The sequence below is a fragment of the Pelophylax lessonae genome (genome assembly GCF_965119305.1).
Source record: "Pelophylax lessonae genome assembly, chromosome: 3".
NCBI lineage: Eukaryota > Metazoa > Chordata > Amphibia > Anura > Ranidae > Pelophylax > Pelophylax lessonae.
In genome coordinates this window covers 518,721,593-518,741,179 of record NC_138770.1, presented here as the reverse complement: position 1 = coordinate 518,741,179, position 19,587 = coordinate 518,721,593, and the positions used below count along the sequence as shown (strand labels likewise).

At 40.5% G+C, this 19,587-nt stretch overlaps 1 protein-coding gene across 1 annotated transcript in view; it reads right to left on the bottom strand.

The window, feature by feature from the left end:
• The window catches only part of ADGB (androglobin), a 488,973-nt gene extending 481,519 nt beyond the window's left edge, over positions 1-7,454 (bottom strand). Inside the window, exon 1 of the mRNA XM_082252536.1 lies at positions 7,368-7,454. The gene's annotated coding sequence lies outside the window, so the exon portion shown is untranslated. The remainder of the gene's footprint in view (positions 1-7,367) is intronic.
• Between the last annotated feature and the right edge of the window lie 12,133 nt (positions 7,455-19,587).

Below are 19,587 nucleotides of genomic sequence, written 5' to 3'. Positions count from 1 at the left end.
TGTTTTGTTTGGACAGCAGTGGCTTCCTCTGTGGTATCCTCCCATGAAATCTATTCTTGTTTAGTGTTTTACGTATTGTAGATTCGCTATGCATCTTTACAGGACGGCCACTCCTAGGGAGAGTAGCAGCAGTGCTTAACTTTCTCCATTTATAGACATTTGTCTTACCATGGACTGATGAACAGCAAGGCTTTTGGAGATACTTTTATAACCTTTTCCAGCTTTATGCAAGTTAACCATTCTTAATCGTAGGTCTTCTGAGAGCTCTTTTGTGCGAGGCATCATTCACATCAGGCAATTCTTCTTGTGAAAAGCAAACCCAGAACTGGTGTGTGTTTTTATAGGGCAGGGCAGCTGTAACCAACACCTCCAATCTCATCTCATTGATTGGACTCCAGTTGGCCCGACATCTCACTCCAATTAGCTCTTGGAGATGTCATTAGTCTAGGGGTCCACATACTTTTTCCACCTGCACTGTGAATGTTTACATGTTGTGTTCAATAAAAACATGGCAACATTTCATTCTTTGTGTGTTATTAGTTTAAGCAGACTGTGATTGTCTATTGTTGTGACTTAGATGATGATCAGATAGCATTTTATGACCAATTTGTGCAGAAATCCATATCATTCCAAAGGGTTCACATACTTTTTCTTGCAGCTGTATATATACGTATATATACTGTATATATATATATATATATAGATATATTTACCTTAATGCATTCCCTGCATTAAGGCAAAAAAAGTGTCTGACTGCTTGTTGTGCCACCAACCCTTCCAAACACTTACCTGATTCCACCACCAATCAAGCACTGACCCATCTGCAGCACTGCTGCTCCCTCTTTTTAGTTTCACATGAGACTCTTAGAGCAGTTGGAGCCATTCGTAAGGAGCCCGTTTACAATATCAGCTTGGAAAAATTGATGAATGAATCATAAGGGTGTTATGATTAGACACTGTTATCTGTGGTAAACACTTTAACATTTTTATCTCCTTGTGCTCGCTGTGCTATATATGCTTTTATTTCTTGATTACGACAATAACGATTTTGGCATCCTTCCTGGGTGTGCAGCCATTCATTCATTGATCTCTGAGACAAACCGGACAGGCACCTCTGCTTTGGAAACAAGCTAGACTTGCAGCACTCACACCTTGAGCAGTGTTCCCTCATTATTGGACTAGTACAATATCAGCTTGTGGTAAAGTGTGCTTACACACAGTGCAGTATGTTTTGGTGCCATGCAATGCACCTAGGTACAGGAGACTCTGAGAGCAGTTGGAGCCATTCCCTTCTACTGCTGTCAGTCAAATCCTGTGAGAAGGGGAAGGTGGCGTGTCCGAGCTGTGCTTTGTGTGTGTCTATGGACTTACACAGCCTGGCTCAAGAGCACAAAGGAAGAAGGAGGAACAGAGAGCACGGGTAAGGGACTTCCAAATTGGAGGTAAGGGAACACTATTTGCAATACCATTGCACAGAGCAGGTAAGTATAACATCTTTTTAATTTTTTTAACAAAAAAAAAAAAAATAGTTTTTAGTATCGCTTAAAAGGGGAATTACATTTTTGTTAAAAAAAAAAATAATAATAATATAGCATATAAAAATGCCACACAAGCCATATCGTAATTTAATGTTATCTATAAAATGATTGTCCCTTTTCACTCTGAAGCTGCTATATATTTTCTAAAACTCTCACAAAATTCAATGCAGTTTGGAAACCTGGAAGCGTTCTGTACACTGCTGGTATACAGAATGTTCATATAAATGTAATATCCTGCTTGTGTGATTGGCTCACTAATTTTATGAGATTTCTGCACAAAAAAAATACAAAAAACATTTCATGCATCCTTAGCAATAGGAATTTTTTTTTTTTTTTAATTTCTCCTTAAAGGTTAACTACTTCTAAGTGGATGCAGACACTGTAGCTTTCCTCATAAAAACACTGAAAGTGCAACAGTTGATGATAATGAATGCAGACCATTCCTTTCAGCTGGCTGTCTTGCAAGGGCATAGTGGAACAAAGCAGCTTTTTTTGTCAGAATACAAAAAAGTTTGTTCAATTTCTTGCAATGTTGACAGATCACCGAGAGATGACTGTTTTTTTTCTCAAAAAGTGGAGTTACATTTCAAGAAAAAAAAAGGTTTACTAGATTCAAACATAAGGAGCCCGTTTACAATATCAGCTTGGAAAAATGAATGATTGAATCAAAAGGGTGTTATGATTAGGCGCTATTATCTGTGTTAAACAAGGTAACATTTTTATCTCCTTGTGCTCGCTGTGCTGTATATGCTTTTATTTGTTGATTACTACAATAAAGATTTTGGCATCCTTCTGGAGTGTGCAGCCATTCATCCATTAATCTCTGAGACAAACCGGACGGGCACCTCTGCTTTGGAAGCAACGCTAGACTTGAAGCACTCACACCTTGAGCAGTGTCTTCTCATCATTAGACTAGTACAATATCAGCTTGTGGTAAAAGTGTGTTTACACATAGTGCAGTAGGTTGTGGTGCCCTCCAATGCACCTAGGCAGCAGAGCACCACAACACAGGGAAGGGCATTTTTGCGTTGCAGTGGGTTGTGTTAAAAAAAATAGTGCATGTCCATTTTTCAGTACATTAAGTTGGGCTCCCAGTTGTTTTAAAAAATAAATCTCTGCCCTAATACAGCATGCCTTGGCTTAACCCATATGTAGCGATGGGTCAAGAGGGAATACTTCTCTAACTGCTCAAAAAAATACATACGCCTGCAGCTCTGTTCTCTCAATTTTACCATTAATAAAATACATTTAGGCTTATTCAATTACCCATGTGCAACATGCAATAGCCTGCAGCAACATCACCTTTCTGATTTCAGAAAATAAATATGACACTATTGAATTTTATATATCATTGTTGCTCTCAGTGTTGGTTTCACTGCTGGAAGCCTTTCCATTGGCTTTATTGACAAGTTTATAAGACTCCTGATGAGAAATTAGCATCATCTTCCAAACAGGAAAATATTCCAGGCAAAATGACAGGGAGCAGAAAAAGAAAACATGTTGCAAAAGTGATATTTTTCAAAATTAAAATAAAATAACACCTTTAAAATGCATTTATAACAAGTTTTTTGAAGTTTATGCACACACGGATTTTACAGGCATTTATTATATTTGCCTAGCGTAATTTTTCCAGCACTTTCCTACGTTCAGGTTTGTAAAATATGTCAGAAAGAAGAATTTACATTTACAAGAGTATGGCTACATACTTGTATGGAAGGCTGCACACAGCATGTGCGTCTCCCTGGGCACGGGAAAGTGTCGGGAAATGATGATAGGCATATAAAATTCCCGTAAAATCCCTGTGTGCATGAATCCTATAATGTTTGAGTATTATATGGAAAGGTGAAGAGACATCTGTTGTTTTTCTTTTGCATTCTATGTGCCATCAGGGAGATTTCTTTTAACTTTCTGGCCCCAGAGATACACCAGGATAAGAAGGATAAGTCCTTCTTAGACAGCTGTCATCAGAACAGGTGTCCTTAGCAGAAGATTCCCCCTTACCTTGTGACACAGTAACAACTGTAAAATTGTAATTTCCTATAACTTTCTATATCTATGCCAGCAGTACAAACTCAAATGGCTAGACTTTCCAGACAGCCATAATGCAGGAATTCTATCGGGAGGTGAGCTTTAATTTGAATAGCGGTAGGCCTGTGGATGTCGTGTATGAAGATTTTGCTAAGGCATTTGATACAGTACCCCACAAACAATTAATTTACAAGTTAGGGTCTTTCGGCATTGAACACATGATATGTTCCAGGATAGAAAACAGATCGCAGGAGTGTGTCCAGAGAGGTGAATAATACCATATTTTCTGAATGATCTGGAGTGGTGAGCGGAGTGCCCCAGGGCTCTATCCTGGATTAATTCTGTTTAACTTGTTCATAAATGATATAGAGGTTGGAATAAGTAGTTCAATCTCAGTGTTTCTTAACGATACAAAACCAAGTAGGGCAATAACTTCACAAAAGGATATAGCAACTTTACAAAAAGTCCTAGTTAAAATCGAGGGGTGGGCAGCAATATGGGTGATGATGTTCAATGTAAGAAAATGCTAAGTAATGCTCTTGGGAGATAAAAAATATGCATGCAAGTGAGCATGCTTGGGGAGCACCTTTGGGAGAAACGAGGATCTAAAAGGATCTGGGGTTTCTAGTAAATCACAGACACAGAAATAGCATGCAATGCCAAGCTACAGCAAGCAAGACCAGCAGACTATTAGCATGCATTAAACCACTTGCCGACTCATCAGCCCCTCATGGGCAAAGTGACGTAGTACTACGTCAATCGCCCAGGAGCCTGTAGGGGGCGAGCGCGTGCCCTCCTGCCCCCACTCATTCACTGAGGTCCCCGCGCGAGTGACCGATGTCCGCCGGCCACTCGCGATCTCCCGGTGGAGAGGGAGAAAGGCAGGTGGCTGATGTAAACAAAGCCGCCTGTCATTCTCCCTGGTGTAACAGCAGAGATCATACGATCCTGCTATGTAGGATCGTATGTCTCTGTGGTTACATCAAAAGCCACACCCCTCTACAGTTAGAAGCACGCCCCTAGGGACACACTTAACCCCTTGATCTCTAGTAAAGTTAACCCCTTCCCTGCCAGTGTCATTTTTACAGTAACAGTGCATATGTATTGCACTGATTACTATAGTAATGTCACTGGTACTCCCAAAAGTGTCAAAAATGTTAGTCAGGGGTCCGATCTGTCTTACTGCAATGTCACAGTCCCGAAAAAAAAAATTGCAGATCGCCGCCATTACTAGTTTTAAAAAAAAAAAAACAATAAAAATGACATAAATCTTTCCCTTAGTTAGTAAACGCAATAACTTTTGCGAAAAAAACAATCAAAATACGCCCATTGCGATTTTTTTTACCAAAAATATGTAGCAGAAAACAAATTGGCCTAAAATAATAAACAAATTAGATTTTTGGGGGGGAATTTCATATAAAAAAATGACGCCCTTTTTTTGTTTATAGCGCAAAAAGTAAAAATCGCACAGATGATCAAATACCACCAAAAGAGCTCCGTTTGTGGGAAAAAAAGGACATCAATTTCATTTGGGTACAGCGTCGCACGGCCACGCAATTGTCCGTTAAAGTCACGCAGTGCCGAATCGCAAAATAGGCCCTGGTCTTTGAGCAGCCAAATTCTCCGGGGCTTAAGTGGTTAAAATGGTATTTACTGAAGAGATAAAATTATAATTCTACCACTGTGAATCAGCCGAATCTTGAGTATGCCATCCAGTTCTGGTCACCACTCCTCAGGAAGAATGTACTTGAATTAAAGATAGTCCAGAGGAGGGCAACAAAGCTAATAGGGGGCTGGAGGACCTCATTTATGAGGAACGATTACAAATGTTAAATCAATTATCCTTGAAGAAGAGATGCTTAAGAGGGAACATGATTGCAATATAAAACTTCTGTGGACTCTAGCACTTGCAGGAAACTTTTTAGGCCCTAGGCACACTGTGTATTTGCCCAGCTCATCTGATTGCTTTTTCTTCTGGCAGGATAAAAAAAAGCATTAAAAATGTGCCTAAAGCCATTTTTTGTAAATGCATTTAGGTGATGTTAGGCGTGTCAGGCATTTGGGCCTTTATTTATTTCATTGGCCAGAATAAAAATGTATTCTGTTCACTGAAATGAATGATGGTGTTTTTTCTGCCAAAACGCTCCTCTACTGAACGCGCTGACTCTGAGTTTTTTTGTCTGCCTCTAAACACTCTTGCTTCTAAATGCCTGTAAACACCTAGGTGTGAGGTGAGTCAGGTTAACACGAAGGGATGTTTAGAGTCAAACGCCTTTAAACGTGGGATGTTTGGTGCCCAATGTGGAAGGAGTCTTAATATTAGGTCTCTAAAGAAGACCCACAATGAAGACACACAATGATGTTGGACGAGAAACAGTTCATTCTTAAACTGCATTAGGGGTTCTTTACTTTTAGGGTGGTTAAGATGTGTAACTCCCTTCCACAGTTGGTGGAGTCAGCGGAGAGAATAGATAAGTAATTTTTTTAGATGTGTGATTAGCGAACACAATGTACAGAGATATGGAAAACAGTAGTCACACACACTCACTCACTCTCAGGGTAAACTGGATGGACTGGTGTCTTTATTCAGCTTTACCAACTATGTAGCTATGTAATTATGATTATATTCCTTCAGCACTCTATCTAAAACTACAAAAAAAAGATATAAATATATATAAAATATATAGATACACTATGGTGAAGGGCACTGTGAACATTGATCTTTTTATATTCAGCTTGTCTGCATTTGCACTATATCTGCAGAAATGGAGAAAGAATAGGAAATGCATCGCTTCCCTTTCTTCTGATTCCCCTGGGTTATTTAACAAAATGAGTAGATATTCATTTAATAATATTAATTTTAAAACGTTAACGTTCACTTAATTTTGTGAAAAAGGTGCAGACGTGTTCACTTTGAATACCAAATTATTTGATAAAGAAAAAAAAAAAAAAAAGGTTTTTTGGTTGCACGTGACTGAATGAACTTTCACCTTCCACTGTCAACAACAGTTTTGCAAAGTTACAATTTTTTACTTTAGTAAATAAACACAAATGTTTTCACTGTTGAGAACTATAAATTACTTAATCAATTCCTGCATTCCCCCCTACTCAAACTCTACAAACACAAGCATTAAAGTGGTTGTAAACCCTCACATATATCCAGTGAATGACTGGCCTTAGGTGATACAGTGATGAAACAAATCCTCCTATATTAGTTGTACCCATTTATCTGCATTCCTCTGTTCAAAGAATTGATAAAGATTGCCTGAGCTGTCAGAAAAAAGGGGCAGAGAGCTGAAGTTACACTCTGCAGAGCTCAGTGAGGAGAGCTCTGAGAGCTGATTGGATGGAAGGGACGCACCCCCTTCACACAGCACACAGGAACAGAGCTGAGGCTGTCGATCAGCTGAAGTTCCCTCCTCTGTCACCTTTTTTTTCTTGGTGTCAGGAAAATTTGTCAGAAGCAACGCATGCAGGTAGCAGAGGAACAAAACAGCAGACAGAAATGACACTTAGTGCTCTGGATAGAGAAAAGTACACGCTATAGAGGGATATTCTTTGTTCATATTTCATGTCTGAGATTTACAACCACTTTAATGACACACCACACATCTGCAAAGGGGAAGCGCCTTTTTAGTGCATTGTGGGAAAGCACACAATGTTCCTGCAATGCACTGGAGTAAATTAAGCCTAACGTTTATACCGGTCAGCAGCTTTATTTATATTTTGGTAACTCCAGAAAATCATTTTAAAATATGCAATTTAGGTTCATTATGGGTTTTTAACATCAACAGTTCTTACCGTGTTTGTTATAAACTCTTGAGGACGCTTCCAGCAATGAACTTTTAAATTAGCCGGCAATTCAATCTTTCCTTCAGGATCATCAAAGAAATGCTGAAAAAAAGGGTATAATTACTGTGGGGGAAATATGTATATATATTTAGACAAAGAATATGCTCTGCACGAGGGCATATCATAGCTCAGGGTCTTAATTTATACAGACTTAGAATACTTGCATAAGCAAAATCATTCTATTCTGTTTTCATTTAATCTTTCCTCATACTGAAGTTTCAGATTATATTACTGTATATTTTTAGCAGCTTAAAAGATTTATCATGCTTTATCAGTGGTGTAGCAGTAAAAGCTTGAACAGCTACCTAGCAAGATAATAAAGACTAACCCATATATTTAGAACTAATTTATATGTTTCCTAATAAATAGTTACCGTCCTTGGATATCTACTCTCACAAATAATTTAACTGCAGATTTCACAATTTATTTACTGTCCAACATTGAAGAAATGTGTTTGAAATATAATAATTTTCTACTACCTCAGTGATCCTTACACTGTATCATAGAAACCACATGTGGCTCAAAGCCAGAAACATATCCCTAATTTTTTAGTGTGCTTAGTGCCCATGGGTGCAAAGGGGGATGGAGCCAACTTTGCACTCAATGCACACACTGGGGATTCTATTTGGGAAGAGGCACTTTGAGCTGAAGCCACACCTGTTGCTTGAGACTGCAGTTGTCAAAGGTGATCTGATCTGTCAATCAGGATTTGTGAGTGGAGTCCAAAAAAGCCCAGAAATCAAGTCAACAAAAATGAGGTTTGAAGAGTGGAAGCAGCAGGGAGCTGTTGAAATCTAACGGGGGTTAGTGTGCAGGAGGCCATGTTGTTGTGTTGCATTTTAAATAGACCACCTTTACACTATGACTTTCTGTTTTGGAGGATATGCTAAAGAAGCACCCTCCTAGATAGGTGCTAGGTTAAAAGCATTGTTGCTCCATTCTGCTTATCAGGGGACTCTGATCTGTTAGTTATGCCTGTTACATGAGTCCAGGTGTGAGTCATTTGGTCTGAGGGAGTGTCCCCACTGTATCCAATATGGGAGTCTGTTGGACAGTGGAGGAAACCTGGCCAGTGGCAAATGGGCTTTTGTGGCAGTCCCAGTGGGAAGGCACCGCTGCAGTGCATCCTGGGATTGACCATAAAAGCCAAGGGCACATGTGACAGGGCGTCTTTGGAGGAAAGCAGAGTCCCAGGAGGAGAGTGACGGCTGTCTCTCCTCCTGCTGTCTGAGGAATGTGGTCACTGGCAGTCGGCCTAGTGAGCCAGGTGTGGAGCTGAGCCTAAAGGATCCTGGAAAGCTGACGGTGGAGTTGCAGGCAGAGTCCTCTGGGAAAAACAGTGTCCGTGAGTACCAGGGGGCTTGCTAAGGGGTCCCCCTAGGAAAGGGAACCACTCCAGGGAAGTCAGAGGATACACGGTAAGCTCACACAGTTAGCAAGAGTAAAAGGGGGTGCCAAACGTGACCCTGAAGAGTAAGGGCAAAGGGGGTACCAAGTGGGGCCCTGAAGAGTGATTCACAGTATAGTTTGCTTATCTTATACTTCACTACTGTGGCAAGGTGAAGCAGTGGCCTTGCCGCATTCAACATAGCTAGAAGTCCTCAAGTTGTGCATAGTTCATCTAGTTGGAGTATCCCACTCATCCCTTCTCTCATCCCAAGTTCTACAATAAACAACAAAAAACAAATTCCCTAGACTGTTTTCTGACTGAGCCAAGAAACTGAAGTACTAAGGATTTGCATGTTGTTGCTATGGGTAACCCAGGGCAAACCGCTTCAAGCAGCTCCCAAGGGAGTAGTGCTACACTAATGTAAAAGGAACAGTACAATTCCACCACGTATGGGTCAAAGCCTATAGTTCTATACCTTGAAGAGCTGGTCAAGCAATTTAGAATCTTTCTTATATAAAAGTCCACAGTTTACAGGAGATTGATTATTTCCTCATTTAAAGATATCCTTGGATTTCCTGGCTATGAAGGCTGTAAACCTAGTTCAGATATCATCTAGATTGATAAAGCACTCAGTAACAGGCTTTGGTCTCTATTTCATTCGCAGGGAACATGGTTTTTGGCAAGGCACTAGAGTTTCTGGGGCATATACAGTCTCACACCTCAAGACAGAAATCATCAGCAGCTGCCAATTCATTGAAACAAGAGGCCCAGAGACCAGGAAGTGAAATCCTATTGACCAAGCCGATAGGATTTCTGATCTTCTGAGAAGGTGTGCCTACTCTGACTGCTCCAAAGGAAGGAAGATTATCTCTTATTGCAGCAGTCTGGGCAGACAAGGTGACGAATGCCTGATTCCAAGAAGCATTCCTAAGCAGCTACAATTTTTATTTTCAAAAGGCTTTCTCTACCTATCTTTGCAAAAATCATTGGGATGTAGGATCCAGAACAGCAAACATGTCTTCAAAAAATATGTGAAAGAGCTTCTCTAGTCAAGAGCCGTGGTTCCAGTTCAATTTTGAGATGAATAAGATTGAGTATACTCTCTGATTTTTCTAGTAAGAACGGCATTGGGAGGTTTTAATTTTGAAATAACTAAATACGTTCAACAAGATCCCATTTTTGAATAGAATCACTTGAAATTATTATTTTAGGTAATGAAGCCAGGTGTTTGGATAGACACTGTAGATCTAACAGATGCCTACCTTCACATTCCCATGTCAGTATGTTGATGATTTACTGATCCTAGCCAGCTCACCCCAGATGATTCGATCTCACAAGAAAGTGGTGCTTGGCAAAATAAAATAGATTCATCTAGTTGGTGAGTTTAAACAAGAATCAGTGGCTCCCAACTCAGTCCCTAGTCTATCTGTGGGTTCACCTGAACACAAATCTTGGAGGAGTATTTCATCTGAAGAAAAAGAAAACTCAAGCTTGGATCAAAACCTTGAGAGTCATTTAATCATAATTTATGTCAGTCAGAAGATGCATGATGATTTTAGGTCCTCTCACTTCGATCATTCCAGTGGTGCCCTGGGACGGTTGGCATTGTTGCATTTTTCAGTACACCTGCTCCATCAGTGGAAACACTGAGACTTAACCCACAATATTTTGCTCCGGGGATAAAGTCTGTAAATCACTGACTTTGTGGATGAGGGAGAATAATCTCTCACAAGGAGCCTAGAATCTCTATCATATTTACTAGAGATGGCAGTTTCAGCGGTTGGGGGTCACAGTGTGAAAATTTAGTATAGACTAAAAATGCAGCGCTCATAGAATAACATATGGTGTAAATGAATATATGAAAGTCCACTTCAAGCTGTAGAAATGAGTTGTATAGTCCACTGACAACACCCTTAAGGTGTGACAATCCATCTATGAAATGACAGGGACAGTGAAGACCTCCACCACACACAAAGTAGCCTGCTGGCCTCTTACCAGATGGGTATGACCACCGCTCTCACAATGGTCACACAACGCTTGTTGCTATAAAGCTTGATAATCGACCCTGAAAGCCTTCCAATAGGTGCTCCCAATTCAAATGTCGGATCCCAAAGTAGAAGTAGCCAGGCACAGTCACTCCCAAAAGTTAAAAAACAGGGGGAAAACCATGGTGAAGTACGTTTTCACAGGTGTATGTTTATTGAAAGTAAAATGCACTCACCAGATACATCATCATAAAACAGCCTTGAATCAATAAAACCATTGTAGAAGTAAAGCACTTCCAGCTTGTGACTTCGAACCGTGCTGAAGCTCCGCCAATTTAGTAGCCCAGAAAAGAAAAAGCCAGCACTAATCTAGTGAACCTCGCAATTTTAATGAGGTCATATTGCAACAATGACTGATCTTTTCACCCTGAGAAAGGAGTCTGTCGCTGCCCCGAAACTTTGGTGGTATATTATGAGTGGTTTTGCTACCTGTATACTGGTTGAATGTTATACATAAAGACATAGTCTGCTAGACAGTATAATTACTATGCCAAGTTAGCTTAAAATTGAGTTCGGTACCACTAGACTGGGATTACCTCATAAATCAACAAAGTCAGTGCATATAAGTATCAACTGCAATGTTATGAAAAGGGAAGTAGTTATGACAAAGAGTTTGCACATATGCAGAGTGATGTGGAAATTCTGAATGGAGAAAGGTGTTTTTTCAACCTTCTTTGGGTTTTGGCATTCCTGAAATTGGTTTCAGAGTTTGGAGATTTCAAAGAGTTATGAGAGGGAAAAAATCTCCAAACCAGTGTCCAGGTCTTGCAGGAGACTGGCAGGCTGTGAGTGCAGGTGTACACAGCCTTTATAATGAAGGACAAGAGTATCGTTCATGGTTCCCGTTAAGAGACAGGAGTGCTCTGCTCAGGAGACAGCACTCCATGCTGTAGGAGAGATTCCTTGGCCATAGCACTGAGGGAGTCAAGATGGCTAAGCAAGTCTGGAGGACTGGGAAAGCTAAGAAGACTAGGCGAGTTCAGAGGAAAGAGGGAATCTTGCAGTCTCAGAGGAGTGAGAGAGTGTGGGGTGCCAGGATAGCTCCTATTGAGTAGGCCTGTGAAGCAGGGTGCTGGAGTTACATTGTAAAAGGCTGAGAACATAGTCAGGTTGCCTACATGTGCATTGGATAATGTGACAAACAGCCCCTGTCAGTTATTGATGGAGTGTATCTGCCACATCTGCCACATGTTTTGTGTTTCTTAAGGTAAATAGGTGGCAATGAGAGGTCTGTAAGCAGCAAGGGGTTAAGCACTGTCTACACCTTGCTATAATTTTTATTCTCTGGGTTAGTCAATGCTGGTGCTGAGAAAGGAGACAAGCAGGCTGTGAGGAAACATGTCTGCAGGACTGGAGCAGACAAGTGAGGTCTATTTATTGACCAGGAGGCTAAAAACTGTTTGCTGGACTTTAGTTTTTGGGACTGGGTTTCTTACCCCCTGCGCAGGGATCCTTTTTGTTTGCAGTACATGCTGACCAATAAACACAGGCAGGAAGCCCTTCAACTTTACATAGGGCTTGGATTACCTCTCTGTGAGCTCTCCACTTGAAGCTGAACCCCACAAAAGTTAGCGGCTGACCCAGGCTGAGGGGGAAAGATTTAATGTGTGTTCTTCAGTTCCTGGGGATTTTGGATCCAGCCTACTCACCAGTGATATAAATATGGAAGGGTTCAGGGAATTCTCACTTGTTTGGATTGACCACATCAAAGATTACATGCCATAGCTGCTGAGGACTGCTGTGCCTTGCAGTATGTCGAAGGCACCAGAGTTTCGGAGAACAACAACCTGGAGAACGCCAAAATGGATTATTACTTTTCTGAGGTATGCCTAGGCAGCCAGTTAGAGGTAGTTAGGGACATGTTACCTGTTGGTAAAGGGGTAAGTAAAGCTTTCACTAAAGTTGCATCACCTGTTCAGAACCTGATCTGAAGTTATTCAAGGGGTGCGTGGGGCTCTGGCATAGCAAAAGAACCAGGGCCTGTAAAACACATGTGGGGTATGAAGCTCAGCTGCTACAAAAGGTTTACTCAGCAAGTCAAGCATGAGAAGCAGTATAGTTGCTATGGGTAAGACACAACCAGTGGTTAGGAGTGGTAACTGGTAAAGGTGACAGGTAGCGAGGGAGTTGATGGTCTGGCTTCCTCCTTAGTGAATGGTTTTCAGTAGCAACTGGAACTGAACCCATGTTACAGAGTTCCACAGCCTGCTCAGATGGTACGGGCAGATAGGAGTTAACAAGTGCATGCATGAGGTCCACACTAGGTGCACGGCGGAACCCCATTCTGTTACTGGGAGTAAGGTAACAGCGGTACACTGGACTGGTGGAGAGGGCACAGGCTCAGAAGCGTCCCTCCTAATATACATTACGCAAGGGGTGTAGTGACAGCACTTTCAGAGGAACTCTGTATTTTTTTACTGCACACAGTGAAAAGCTCATCTCTAAATCGGGAAACTGCCTTAATGTTAGACTTTCCCCTGACTACAGTCCCCCCTATGGTCCCGGGCATTGATGAACGCGTTTACGGTGAAAGATACCCCCACATACAGGGTGAGCAGGCCCCACTAACAAGAGAGCCAGGAGAGCTGAGAGACAGTCTGAGGAACCAGGGAATAGCCAAGGATAAGGTTTTTTTTTTTTTGTTACCTGTTTTTGGTTATGAAAATCTCCTGCGAAGGCAACTGTTCTTTTTTTTAATTTTACTTTAGTCTGTTAATAATAATAATAATAAAGCCTGTATACCAAAGTTTTGGACTGGCATGAACTCACTACAAACACTTTTATAATTGAGCTAACAATTCCTCAATCCCTTTAGAATCACAACACACACAAACACACACTGTTGGGTGACAGATCATTTTACCCAGGCTGTTTACTAATCCACCTGCATGCCATGTATGCAGATGTGGGAAACTCTGGGCCACAAACAGTTGTGACCCAAGGTTGTTAAGAAACTGAAGATACAAGACCCACTGCCCTCTGCAAAAACCTAAGTAGTGCTTAGTAAACACTCACTTACTATGTTTTAGCTTTAGTATATCTATGGGCTATACAGTATCTCACAAAAGTGAGTACACCCCTCACATTTTTGTAAATATTTTATTATATCTTTTCATGTGATAACACTGAAGAAATGACACTTTGCTACAACGTAAAGTAGTGAGTGTACAGCTTGTATAACAGTGTAAATTTGCTGTCCCCTCAAAATAATTCATCACACAGCCATTAATGTCTAAACCGCTGGTAACAAAAGTGAGTACACCCCTAAGTGAAAATGTCCAAATCAGGCCCAAAGTGTCAATATTTTGTGTGGCCACCATTATTTTCCAGCACTGCCCCATGAGAATGATCTGCTTGTTCCTACACCGACTTGTGCCAATTTAAATGTAAGTGTGCGATTATAATAAATTTGTCATGATTACTTCTTTTCACTGACAAGGCGCCCTTTGTCTATTGTTGCATACTTGTTCCTGAGGGATTCCATACCTCTCACAGGAGCTGCCGGTTGCTTTCATTTCATCTTTGAACACACTCCCACAGTGCGTTTGGCCATCATATCAACAGAAATTCCCCTTTTTTTGGACTCATGCCAGTTTATGCATTTGATACTAATGTTTTTAATGTTTTTCATTTTTATGTACCATGTCTTTGTTTCATTCCAGGTTATTCTATATTATTCTAATCAACTAATCATTTATTTGTATGCACCAGTGAGCGCTGATCCACCAACTTCGGCTGGTGTTGCTTTGTTTGTGTATAAGAAGATCAAACCAGTCAATCCTGAAGGAAATCAACCCTGAATATTTACTGGAAGGGCAAATCCTGAAGCTGAAACTCAAATACTTTGGCAACCTAATGCGAAGAGAGGACTCATTGGAAAAGACCTTGATGCTGGGAAACAGGGAAGGAAAAAGGAGAAGAGGATGACAGAAAACAAGATGGATAGATAGCTTCATCGAAACAATGAACATGAAGCAAGCTCCGGGAGGCAATGGAGGAGAGAAAAGCCTGGCATGCTATGGTTCACGAGGTCACAAAGAGTCGGACATGATTAAATGACTGAACAATAACAAGCCTATAGTAAGGCTTAGCTATAAGTACAGTAAATATCTTCTAAACATGCACCTTTTAGGAGATATTTACTTGATGTAGCCAGTGACGTCAATGGCGCATGCGCTCTGAAGGAATGGCATACTGTGTTAATCCTTCAGGGTCCTGTGCCGTAAACGGGGTCTCCTGTGGGCGTGCGCAGTAGTGACGTCATCGTGTCTCTGGCCACTCACACAGCCAGAGTCGGCGAACCTGGAAAGAATCCATGATAGATCCAGTGTCCAGCTGGTGATCGCTGCAGCACCCACAACTGATGTACCTATATCTTCGGACTGCTGTGCAAGATCTTTGGTGTGCTGGGGAATATGTATGCATTCGCAATAGATCCAGTGTCCAGCTGGTGATCGCTGCAGCACCCACAACTGATGTGCCTATATCTTCGGACTGCTGTGCAAGATACTTGGTGTTCTGGCAAATATGTATGTATCCGTGAAAGATCCAGTGTCCAGCTAGTGATTGCTGCAGCACCCACAACTGATGTGCCTATATCTTCAGATTGCTGTGCAAGATCCTTAGTGTGCTGGCGAATATGTATGTACCCGGAAAGAAGACTGGGTAAAGATGGAAGCGTTTTCAGTGGTCACAGAGGAGGGCTTCGTTCTAAGGTACGTTTCACATAATGTGCTAGTATGCGGGATTTAATGGCAGGAACATTCTGCCTGGTATGTATGATGTAAATTCAGAAAGCAGAAGACATTGCAACATATGGCCCATGCTGTGTATACCGAAAGGGATACATAAGGATAAGAGCAGATTTTCTAATTTTCTAATCAGCCAGGTGGGGTGCTCTCTATGAATATCAGCATCTCACCCTTTGTCTAAAGGTACCTTAAAGTGTTTGTTACCCCAGCACTTCATATTCCTTATATATGCCTGCTGTACCATGTACTTGTATGAAAAAGTATCCTGTTCTCTTTGTATTGCTTCCTCTGTGTGAAATCCCTGGTGCTCCTGCCAGTCCCGCTGTTTCCTATTAAAACCTTGCCACACTAAGCAGGAGAACACACTGTGGTCAGTTCTCCTAGTAATGCTAGGAACTCAGCCTGCTCTCCTCCAAAGATCAGACTTCTCCTGACCACTCCCACCTCCTGCACAGCCATTCACTGGGAAGTTCAGTGTACTGTTGCTTCTCTTACCCCCAGCTCCTATGCAGAGGGAATGTATTTACAAAGAAGAGAAAAAAAGTATGTATAATGTTTTTTTTTATATATATACAGTTTATATATATGTTTTTTTTTTATATATATACAGTATATATCTATGCACAAATGTTTTGCCTTTCATTTCAATTTTAAACTAAATAGGTTGTTTTACAAGGTGACCATTTACAATCATCTTAATGAATAAAGAAAGGTACTGTATATTAAGTGTATAACCTTAGTATACAGATCTAAAGACAAATCAAAATTTGGCCAGTTCAACAAGGATCAGCCAAATTTTGATCCACGTGTGGACATCCCTGGTCAACAGAAGTGAATCTTTACATTGACTTCTGTTAAACAGTAATGTTGGAAAGCTTTTCTCAGTCAGCGACTGCAAGAGAGTCCCATCAGAATACAATGTCTAAGCGGGGAAAACTTCTTCAGCCAACTTGCTTATTTGGATGGAGGGATAGGTTTGTTTTTTTTTTTTTCATTCAGCCTGCTGGATGTACAAAAACAAAAAAAAAGATCCATTTAGAGACAGGCTTTGCAGACCCCTTGAACTCTTTTTGCTATAATGATGTAGTCAGTGGTTTAGAACTTATAATCATGAACCACGAATTACTGTATAGCTAAAAGTAATAATTTCTTACACTGTACTTACAAGTGCTGGACCTTTTCCACCTTTCTCCTTCTCTTTACTGGGTTTTCCTGTATCCCATTTCTCAGAGTTTATATCCGCTTCATTCCACTCTGGCCATATAGAAAATCTTCCTTTTTTAAACTCGATTGATGCAGTCACTGTGCTAGTGACTGATGCCATGCTAGAAAGAAGAATTAACAGCTTGATTAGCAACAAATAACATCTAGTCTTAAAGTTTGCTATGAATACTTGATTATTTACCATTTTGTTTATTACATTTGCTGATATAAGGCACAGTAAGACCACTACAAAGTGAATTTTAAGCTGCTTTACTTGTATACACAATTATATAAATACCCCTAGAAAGTACAATACTTATATTAAAAAGTATATAATAATATAAAAAATATATATATATTTTTTTAAAATTAAAGGCATTATAGCACCAACAATTTATGCAGCACTTTACATATGTATTGTAATTTCAAAACAGTACCTGCCCTCAAAGGAGCTCACAATCTAAGGTCAGCAACTCAAAATCCTACATACACATGCCAGGGCCAATTTAGGGCCATTTAATTTATGTTTAAAGAATTCATGGGAGGCAAAACTTTTTTTAAATTTTGGATAGAATGGAGAGGGATTAGAACACCTGTCAATACTTATTGCTGTCTGTGCCCCTGTTAAGGAGATTCACTCTCTCTATTTGCCCTTTTTACCATGATCATTGAAAGAGAAAGTAAAAGAAAATACCACAAATGTGGGTCGTCTCCAGAAAAGTATTAGAGGAGAAATCTTCCAATGGGGGACACTAGTTTTGGTGACCTGGGGGTCCCCAAGGATTTCTTTTTTTTTTGCAGGGATTACCTCTCTCTTCCTGTTTGGCTTTACAGGAAATCTCCACATTGGGACACAGATGGCAAAAAAAAAGAAATCCGACAGGGGTTATAACTAGTGATCGACCAATATCGTTTTTTTATTGCCGATACCGATATTTTGGTCATCGCATGTATCGGCCGATATTGGTCGATACTTTCGTACGTTAAATTTTTTTTTTTTTTTTTTACAGGTGCTTTTGTAGGAGGGATCTGGCTAGTGTAAAGGACCCCAAACCCCTCCTCTGCACCTAAAAGCATTCAAAACGCCAAGTTTGGCTAGTTTGAATGCTGTAATTTTTTTTTAATTTGGCGCCAAGTACCCGGAAGTGATGTCATGACATCACTTCCGGGTTTTTACACGGAGACCCGATCAGAGCTGAATGCGGCTTTGATCGGGTCTTCTCTTCAGCGGCCGTGCAGGATGGTTGCCCGGGTCTCCCGGTGGGACGGGAGACCCGGGCGAGCCGTGGGAGGCAGGGACACCCCTCCCGCTCCTTGTAATGACACTTGAGCGGCTTCTCAGCCGTATCAGTTGTCATTACAAGACAGCCGACCGTCAGCTATGGATGCCGGAACCGGGTAGATGCCTCTAGCTGCAGGCATCACTCTGGTACATGCACTTTCCCGAAATATCGGCAATATCGGTAACCTCAGGGGTCAATTCCGATATATCGGGTAAAGTGCAGAGTGGCCCTCGATATATCGGCTTTGCCGATAATCGGTCGATCCCTAGTTATAACACACCCTTGCTCTAGCCATAATGAAAAAAAAAAGCTTTGCTTATAGTTCTACTTCAATGCCAGACTTTGCTACAGCAGCAAAAAATTATCAAAATTTCCGCAAGAACTGTCTGAGTTTATGCGGCTTAAAACAATCAATGCGATTCCCTGCCCTGGAAATTACAATTTGAATCTTTATGGCTGCCGTGGGAAAATGCAGACTACAGATCTATTATGTAACTTTGTCGAAATCCTACTAACCATTTTCAAAGGTTTTATCTGTACAAAAGAAAGTCTTAAAATGTATTAAATAATTATAACAGGGTCAAACGAACATATTTAATCTGAAATACACTTTACTATATCTTTTGAACCACTCACAGAATCACTCCCACAGTCATGTAATTTTACATTCAGCAAGACAACTGTCACTATATAATTATATCATTAGTATGCCTTCAACATACAGCATGAGATTGGTTATTTAGACTTCACATAGGTGCTGTTTTCTTCTTGGCAGAGCAGTTATGCTACACGACTACAATTATTAGTTGTACACAATCATCCTGAAAACATTAATTCTTGGAGGAAATTTAGGTTTTCAGATTTAAGAATGCTGCCTTTGTCCTCCCATCTGTTGTTGTAGGATATAACAGTGACTGACAGCATGTCAGCCTCTCAATCTGGCATTCTTGACACCTTTGTATTTATTTTCATTTTCAAAATGGCATCCCTGTTGTGATCCATATTAAATTGTGGAAAACTGAAAATCCTTGAAGGGTCGACAGAATTTTACATACAAGCTTATATAATGAGATCAAAAAGTATACTATGTTCATTTTGCTGTGCTCTGCAACCACTGTTTAGCTATTCCCCACATAAACGTTAATATATTTACAACCCAGGAATGTCTCCAATAAAATATACCATATACAATAAGTCCTTTCAATAAATTAAACCTATGGCCCGCTCTTATAATTTCTCCCCTGGACTTTGTAAAATCTGTAATCTAATTTCTATGGGGGTTTTTTTCAGGGATCTTCTGAATCTAGTCTTTTAAAACATCCTGACACATCTTGATTGAACTTTTGATTATATACAGTGGGTACGGAAAGTATTCAGACCCCCTTAAATTTTTCACTCTTTGTTATATTGCAGCCATTTGCTAAAATCATTTAAGTTCATTCTTCTTCCTCATGAATGTACACATAGCACCCCATACTGACAGAAAAACACAGAATT